The 9,457-nt window shown below is 37.8% G+C and overlaps 1 protein-coding gene across 1 annotated transcript in view; it reads right to left on the bottom strand.

Annotated features, from left to right (window-relative positions):
* Positions 1–3,598, bottom strand: part of LOC101858675 (gamma-aminobutyric acid type B receptor subunit 2) — a 32,856-nt gene extending 29,258 nt beyond the window's left edge. The window contains exon 1 of the mRNA XM_005111119.3: positions 3,378–3,598. The gene's annotated coding sequence lies outside the window, so the exon portion shown is untranslated. The remainder of the gene's footprint in view (positions 1–3,377) is intronic.
* Between the last annotated feature and the right edge of the window lie 5,859 nt (positions 3,599–9,457).

Here is a 9,457-nt window from a genome sequence, read left to right as displayed (position 1 = left end):
ATTATTATTAACACAATCAACGAGCTTCTCTTTGCCCTCACTAAGGGAGAACTACAAGACCCTCCAAAAAAATTAAAATTTAAACAAAGGAACAAAAGCTGCAAAGATCTCAACAGGAAGATCATAGCAAAAAACCAACAACAGAGTCGATGATAATTATCAAAACCCCAATTCCACAAATATTGCAGTCGACAACAGCAAAATCAAGCTAGTAAACCAGTTATAATACATAGGACGTGTTCACCCAAAAGGGAAAAAAGGGATAGGGGAATAAAAACCAGAATTTAAAAATGCCGACAATGTGGCCTATCAACTTGCTATCTCAGAATTGAAGTGTTCGATCTGACATTTTTTGCCGCTTTGAGTTACTAAGACCATGGGTTCAGAAAGAAAATGCTCTAACTGCTCTCTAAAAATCTTAAGAATATTCGGAATCGTTATCAAGATATCCAAAGAATTGCAATCGAAAAAGTTTGATACATTGCGAAACGCAAAAATTTTGACGCCAAATTTATCAAAACCAGGCACTGAGCAGATAAAACTTTGTAATTCTGTTATAGCGAACTAGCACCCTTACTTTCACTTCCCAATATCTTAACGGAAACAGAGTGCCAACTAATTAAAGAGACTTTCATGCCGACATTGTGCTATCAAGCCCTAATAGAGACAATAGCCAAGAGATACCAAAACAAAATTTTAACCAACGCCTGTGAAATGAGATGCCTTAGAAAAAACTCTGAACATTACAATAAGAGAAAGGATGAGAACCTAGACTATCACTGACCAAATTGCCTCAACTACCTGCTTACAATAGGTACATAGATAAACAACAAATTAAAGTAAGCAAAAAGAAACATGGGTAAATGATCAGTGTCAAGAACGAATGAAAACGAAAGAAATAGTGCCAAGAAATAGAGAAGAATTAAAACAAAGATAAACACATGCATACCGAAATCTAAGAAGTAAGAAGGGGGGGTGATGCTTAAATGCAGGTTGCATTAGATAGATCAAAAGGAGAAGAATTTTTAATAGACAAAAGGGATGTTTTAAATAGATGTACCGAATACATAGAGAAGAACAACGAATCAAATAATGGTTTGGGCTTCTAGAAAGACTCCCACCAGACAGTACAGCAGCGAGAGCATTCAATCAGAAATCAGGCGGAACAGAATGGACAGGCCCAGGAAAAGCTGGAAAGCCGGAGGGGGGGGGGGGTGTCATCTATCTATATTATATTTGTGAAAGTTCGTCATTTTGGTCGCCTAAAACTTCCGAACGACTTAACTTTCGAACCTGAACAAATTAACCTTGGTTCAGAATCATTTTAAGGGTGCACAGTTTTATATTAAGGAATCTGAAGTCACTGTAGTTTAATTTTCAGTTTTTCATTAGTTTTGTTTAGATCTAATCTTGGGAAAGTCCGTCTTCTAACACGCCATTGTTAACAAGTGAGGCTTCCGTTCACATGCGATGCGCACTGTCCCTTCAATGACTTGACGATCGATCCTTTATCGAACGGGGTACCTAGCTTGTAGAAACAATCTTCCAAAACTACATAACCGTTCAACAGGCGATACAACAAACAAGAACCAAACGTTTGCTTTTCCCATCGATACTGCAAGGCGACATGGGCCAGAACAAAAAAAAAAGGAAATAAAGACTAACTTTCGTTTGCTTATTTTAGTAAAGAGAAGCACATCGCCAAATAATGGGGAAAGGGGGACAGAAAAGATGAGGGACCTACTAGTGAAGCCCTTAACAGAATAATAATAATAATAATAATAATAATAATAATAATAATAATAATAATAATAATAATAATAATAATAATAATAATAATAATAATAATAATAATAATAATAATAATAATAATAATAATAATAATATTTATAATAATAATAATAATAATAATAATGATAATAATAATGAGAAGAAGAAGAAGAAGAAGAAGAAGAAGAAGAAGAAGAAGAAGAAGAAGAAGAAGAAGAAGAAGAAGAAGAAGAAGAAGAAGAAGAAGAAGAAGAAGAAGAAGAAGAAGAAGAAGAAGAAGAAGAACAACAACAACAACAACAACAACAACAACAACAACAACAACAACAACAACAACAACAACAACAACAACAACAACAATAATAATAAAGAAAAATAACATTTAAGCCAAGCATTTCAATTTTCTTCTTTTTTTTTAATGCTCAGTGTCAATAAAGATATCCCTTTCTTTGAAAAAAAAAAAATTGACATGTGTGAACGAAAAACATAGTATTATTATTATACATGTATATAAAAAAATAAATATTATAAGAAAATTAGTCACGCAGTGAGCCTGGCATTACGTTCACTTAAAATATAGAATGGAAACTTGATTGATTATATATACAATAAAACATAAGATAAAACATTCGTTCTCTATTGATGGGATGACATTTCTGTTCTCTCTCTCTCCCTCTCTCTCTCTCTCTCTCTCTCTCTCTCTCTCTCTCTCTCTCTCTCTCTCATTCTCACACGTTATTTCTTCAGTCTCATCGTCGGACGAATGTATGCATATATAAAAGTTCATCGTCATGACAGGTATGCATTTGCGAAAAAGTTTTGTTTCAGTTTGGGTGAGGGGGGGTGAATGGTAGGGGCACACCTCATCAAATATGGGAATTTGTTCTATACATGAGGACCAAAGAAGAAAAAGGAAAGCTCGCCGTATGTTTTGTAATTTAGTTTTGGGGTTCAAAGAATTAGATTGTCTGAGGCTGATTTAAGGGCTCTGTGTGGATGATATAATTCCAGGAATTGCTTTTGATAGATAGATACAGTATAATTCAGACATTCAAATCAGAAAACGGTAGTTTTGTATTTGGTCCTTTCTTTAACTGGCAGCCAGTGTAGTTGTTCCAGAATCAGTGTTACGTGCGCTGATTTCTTTTGTTTCATTATCAATTTTGCTGCTTGATTTTGGAGTACTTGTAACTTTGACAGTTTTTCAAAGCAGATAGAACAGCATAGCAGTAATCTAATTTCGATAAAAATCAGTGTTGTTATTAATGTCTTGGTAGCTGCTATAATTAAATAATCCCGTACATTAACAATTTCTTAAAGATGAAAATAGATGCTTTAGCTGAGCTGGCTAATAGTGGAGACCTAGTTTTGAACGAATTATTGAAGTCAATTTGTAGTTCTGGGAGATGTCTAATCAGAGCAGATATCAAACCACATGTACGACTAAACAAATTAATAAACGACTCACGTTAATAAGAGAACAGGCAGTCTACTATACAGTTCACATCTTCAAACAAAATGAAATGAAATTACAATGTTCGCAAACAGTGAATAGCAACACTGATAAACCAAAACTAAAACAAAAACAAAAAAAGCGTCCAACTTACGAGATAATGCCTCCGCTGAATACGAAAGTCAGATTGCTTGGAGGCTAGGGTGTCCGTGGTATCTTATGCGCATCCAAAAAATGCGTCACAAGAAGTGGGGATGATAAGAGGAAAAGACAAGCCGGATTTGCGCTAGCTTCCATTCAGAGTACTTAACTTAGAAAAGCCAATTGGAGACAAAAGGCGCGAAGAAGTGAAGAAGTTATGGATAAGAGGGTTGCTCGAGGTCACTCGAGGAGAAGGGCGAGAGGTCCGGGGGTATGACGTGAGTGGATGTTTGCAAAGTGTGCTATATACAGGGAAGTGAAACGGGGAGATGGCAGATGCGGAGATATGGGGGGATATTAAAGATAGAATAGGGCGACGCGAAGGGCGGTTGGGGCGTGTTTGGGGGGAGGGGGGGGACGGCGATGTTTGTTGGAGCTTTTCTGCTTTTCTTTGGGGGGGGGGGGCAGCGAAGTAGGGGTGATTATTGCGTGTTTTGGTTGTTTTTATCTCTTGAACTTTGGTTAAGAAGTACTATTATCAAATGTGTCCCGACGCAGTGGAGTCACGCGCTCGTCAAATTTTTGGTATCCTCTTAAAGCTTGTTCATATGTTTTGCTTTCGATGAAAAAAAAAGTACCTATGTCTCTTAAACAGAATTCGGGGTATTTTCAATTGAAGGAAATGGGGGTCACCTGGTCTCAAAGGCAAAATAAGAGAGAAAATGGCACCAAAGTTTGGAGATTTCAATAGCTTGAGAGTCCTTGAAAACTAAAAATGTACGGGTTTTTGTGCCATTAATCTACGTTTTTCAATGACATGATCTTAGATATTTCAGAAATGTGTTCTCAAATTTACATCAAATAGACTAAAAATCAAGAATTTGTTTGCTAAACAGCTATAAAATGCCGGTTACTTCAATTTCATTATTTTGACGAGCGCCTGATTTCACCAGGATGCCCAACAAATGGTTTACGCTTACGTAAATTTGGACCGTCTCTTGATTATTTTCTTCCTGGTTTCCATCATTTGCGTATTTGTTCATTCGTTTGTTTCCTTTCTTTCCAAATACAACTGACACTCACAGTATGGTTTTTTTAAAAATAAAAACAACTGAGTTGGAAAAAGACGTTAAACACGCCTAATACATTAAGACAGTTATTCATGATTTAAGGTGCATAATCATCTACTCTGAGTTATTTATTTATTCATCTATTCATCTATTTATTTATTTATTTATTTATTTATTTATTTATTTATTTATTTATTTATTTATTTATTTATTTATTTATTTATTTATTTATTCATTAATCCATCCGCCTATCCATCCATCCATCCATCCGTCCATCCCTCCATCTATTGATTCATTCATTTGTTCATTTACAATTTTCTATTTCTTCATTACTCCATTCATTCATTCTTTTATTCGTTCATTCATTCATCCATTCATTCATTCATTTTTTCTCTATTTACTTATTTACTGGTTTACATATTTACCCTTTTACTAGTGTATTCATTCATTCATTCATTCATTCATTCATTTATTATTCTTTCATTCATTCATTTGTTTAAATATGTATGTATGCATTATTTAGAGACTCTATTAAATGGGTGGATGTGGTCCTCCCTCCGACGTCTATGGACGATATAATAGCGAGCCACGATTTAGTAATGCCCAGCTGTTCCTCTGCCTGTTTGTGAAGTAAAACGTTCTGATCTACATGTCCAATACAGCCAGTCAGTATAGAACCAGTAAGAGACACAGTCATACAGGATATAGTTGGGCCATGAGCAGTGGCGGCTCGTGGTTTATAGAACTGACCGGCCATCATTCACATAGACTCCTTCTTCCTCCCCAACCCCCTTCCTTCACAAGACACACACACAAACACACACACACACACACACACACACACACACACACACACACACACACACACACACACACAAACGCATTCTCTCTCTCTCTCTCTCTCTCTCTCTCTCTCTCTCTCTCTCTCTCTCTCTCTCTCTCTCTCTCTCTCATTTTATACCCCTACTTTCGCCATCCCCACCCCCTCCCCCACTCACAAACTAACACCACTGTAAACATTTTAATATAATTTGAAAGAGCTGAAATATGGTAGTGTCAAGAAACAATATTATGATTAATGTATGATGGAAGTTACTGAGTTAATAGAAACTGACTTGAACGGCATAGAAAAAGAAACACTACTAGAGTCTATGCTAGAAAACAAACTGAAAGTGAGAAGCACAATAAACAGCTGGTCATGGCCTCCGGTACTTTTACTTTCTACACACCCACACACAATATCGACGTGCACTTGACCTGTAAATATGTAATAAGAACAGTACTGTATGATGGCAAAAAGTCAATTGATACTGTACCATGCAGATTAAGTCTACGATCAGATATTATAAAAAGCTGGACAAAGTTAGCACACAACAGTTTTCCATCATTATGTAATCAAACGTTCTTCATCGTACTTCTCAGTTCTCAGAACACTGTTGTAACAAAGTGGGCAAGTGTGTCAAATGCTTATTATAGAACTTGGTGTCTAGCTGGGGTGACGGTGGATAAGGGGAGGAAAGGGAGGGGGTAGGCCCATTGTTTTCGGCCCAGACTCTGACAGCCGAGAACCTGTCGCTCCTCGCTATAATTCTCCCTTCACTAGACGATTCCTCTTTTCGCCGGCTAGACTCATATGGGCCAGGTACGTTATTAGTGGGGAGAAAGCGATGAATAGTCACCGAACAGGAACTAAAGGTGGCTAAAAATTCAATAAACAAAAAAGATTAGAGCCATATTGGCAATAAATGTTTTGATGATAGTTAGAGAAAGGCTGAATGATAAGTACATGTATTGCTGATGAAATATTTCATGTCTCTGTCCTGCTCAAGACTCAAGACAGTCTCATTACCGATTTTGTAAGCAACACGGAGGCCGTCTTGGCAATCAAGGGATGTTATATTCGCTCTTAGTTGTCTTAGGGCAGTCAATGGATTTGTCCACCCGCAGTGTTCGTTTGTCCTCGTACGAAGTTCCGCGACGTGACGGCTTGACGAGGGACGATTTAAAGTTACGAGCCGGTGCCATAAACAAAGATGACGGAATGAGGCTCTGTCGCGACAAACAACAGTGAATCCCACTTGTCTATTTGAACGCCTTCAAATCAGCAAGGTGCTTTTTGAATATTGATACATGTTTATTCGGATTTACTTAAAACTGAATGAAAATCATCATCAGCAATAAATCTCTTGTCAACAGTCCAGCTGACAAAAATTTGACCGGCCCGCCCCTGGCCATGAGGAATAACTAAACAAAATGAAAGCAACAATCGACTCATGAATGGTGCAGAGAAAATTATTTTATGATTTCAAACACTTGGTTTGACTATCACTCAAAAAGGCGATACACTTGGAAAATCCCTGGAGATATACAATGTAATTTAAACATTTATAGACTTCATACTTAATATGAAAATGTTTTTTAAATGACCTAATATTGTCTAAATCATTTCCAAGAGTAGATTATAATAGTGACCATGTACTATGAGCCTGTCATGTGTAGGTCTGAGAAGCAGATAAAGTTGGTAGATGATCAAATGGAATAGGTTTATTGCCCCTGTCAACACTATTAGGTTATGTAAGAGGCGGGACCTCCGAGTTTAACGTCCATCTCCGAAAGGACCGAGCCATATGGGAAATTTGTGTAAAGTGCCTTTCCCAAGGACACAACATCGGAACGAGCTGAGGCTCGAACCCCCGAACCTTCAATCTCACGATTACGAGTCCGGTAGCCTAACCACTAGGCTACCGACGCCACCTAGGAGTGGGTAAAGATAAGGAAAAAGACAAGCGACTCGTAGAATGATTCAGAGAAAATGATTTCATATCACCCTAGAAAGCGATACACTTGGAAAAGCCCTGGGGGTATAATTAGAAACCAATAGACTTTATACTTATACTAAAAGGTGTTTGAAACGACACAAAGTCTTTATATCCTTTCCAAGAGCAGATCGTAATAGTGACCATGACATGGTCACTATCACAATGTACTGTGTACATATCATGTTTGTTTTGTTGTTGTTGTTTTGTTGTTTTTTTGTGTGGTTTTTTTTGGGTTTGTTTTGGGGTTTTTGGGGGGTGGTTAATAAGTGTTTTACGGCGCTCGCAACTGCATAAGGTCATATGAGCGCACGAGACACATTAAACATTCTCAGTTGGTAGCAAATTTTGAATTTTTACCAGGGAGGCGGCCGAAGTCTACTCTTATTGATTTTAGACCACCTAGGGATCCATAACGTGCGCGATTTTTCACACGGGACCCCCGAGATTTTTCTCCCGAGTCCGAGAAGGCTAAGTGTATATCTTTCCTACCAGAAGATCAGGGTGTGGCTGAAAGACAGCAGGAAGATGGAGCCACGGAGTAGCAGTACAAAGGCCGCAGAGAGAGTCAGGAGCCCAGAGGAGGGGGCAAAGGAATTGAGGAGGTGGGGGCAGAAAAAGGAGACAAAGGCAGACGACAGAACATTGCTAGAGAGCAGGAAATGAAGTGAATGGAGACAATTTTAGAGAATAAATTTTTCCGTCTCTACCCGGATTCGAACCCGAACCTTTGAATGAGAGGCGAACACCTTAACCTCTAGGCTATGAGAGCCCCCCCCCCCCCCACCCCAACCCCACCTATCATGTGTAGGTCTAAGATGCAGATGAATTTGGGGAAAAAACAACTCAAAAAGTCAAAACATCTATCCAAATTATAAAAAGATCTTCTGAAAATAAATCAAGAATTGTGAGAACGTTTCTGTATTGATGTAAGTTTTAAAGTTTCAGCCCTGAGAAAACATGACTAAATCTTAAGAATTGTCGTTTATAAATGAAGGAAGAAAATGGAAGATGGAAAGCAGACCAAATCAACCTTGGAAAAGAATAACTCATTAAATAAGAAAATGAATATTTGAAATCAATTAAGCAACAGAAACATATTAGGTAGATGACCAGGTTGAAGTGAATATCACATTAGAAGAATTAGGCATCGAAAGAAAAAAAACAAATCTCTTAAATTCGATCTATGACATAGCTGAAATTCCAAAAAATAAGAATGTTTAAGTTAGTTTTTATACTTTATCTAAGACACCAAGTGCCACAGAGTTGTGGGTTGCAAAAAGAGAATAAGTCTCAAGAGTCATTTTGCAAATATTTTGTAACGAGCACTAATAGAAAGAAAAACTAAAAAGTCTAAAGAGACCAGCCTAAGATACAATTTGGTTATATTCACACTAACAACGTTAATGGAAAAGTGAACTGAAGCACACGAAGATCTATAATATGTATGCTTCGTTGATTATTCTTAGGCTTTTGATAAAGATGGGCATAATGGGCTGTTTAAAACTTCGGAAGCGCTAGACATGCATGGGAAGGATCCATGAATTATTTTAAAATCTGTAGTGGAACCCGGATTGGAATCCACAGGAAAAAAGATCAAGGGAAAGACCACATGAAACCTGGAGAAGAGTCACAGAAATTGATATACAGAAAAGTGGGAAGGGGTGGAATAACATTAAGATGCCAGCACAGCAGATAGGGAAAGGTGGAAAGTGTTTGTTCGTGGCCTATACCCCCTGATCTTGGGTGAGAAAAGTTATGATGATGATGTACTGGGACCAAAACGTTGCTGAAAGAATTGGGGGAAAGCACGGAGAATGCAAGCAGATTAAAAGAGGACTTAGGCAGGCCATACCTCTTTAACCTACACAGTGAAACAATCCTTAGAAGCATTGAAGAAAGTCCAGAACATTAACAGCACCAGATATGCTGTTGACAAAGCTTTAATTGCAGATTCAGAAAAGGACCTTCATGTATTTTGTAATCTAGCTGACAGATGTGGCACCAATATCGATTTTGCAACCACCTCCTTCCAATCATCTTGGCTCTATAGATTTGGCAGCCACCTTCTTCCAATCTTCTGGGTTCTTCAATCGCAGCCAATCTACTCTTCAATATTATCTAGCCATATCTCTCTCTCTCTCTCTCTCTCTCTCTCTCTCTCTCTCTCACACACACACACACACACACACACACACACACACACA

This window comes from Aplysia californica, unplaced genomic scaffold (genome assembly GCF_000002075.1).
Source record: "Aplysia californica isolate F4 #8 unplaced genomic scaffold, AplCal3.0 scaffold01008, whole genome shotgun sequence".
In the NCBI taxonomy this organism is placed as follows: domain Eukaryota; kingdom Metazoa; phylum Mollusca; class Gastropoda; order Aplysiida; family Aplysiidae; genus Aplysia; species Aplysia californica.
The sequence above is the reverse complement of the archived record's forward strand: the minus strand, read 5'-3'. Positions and strand labels throughout refer to the sequence as shown.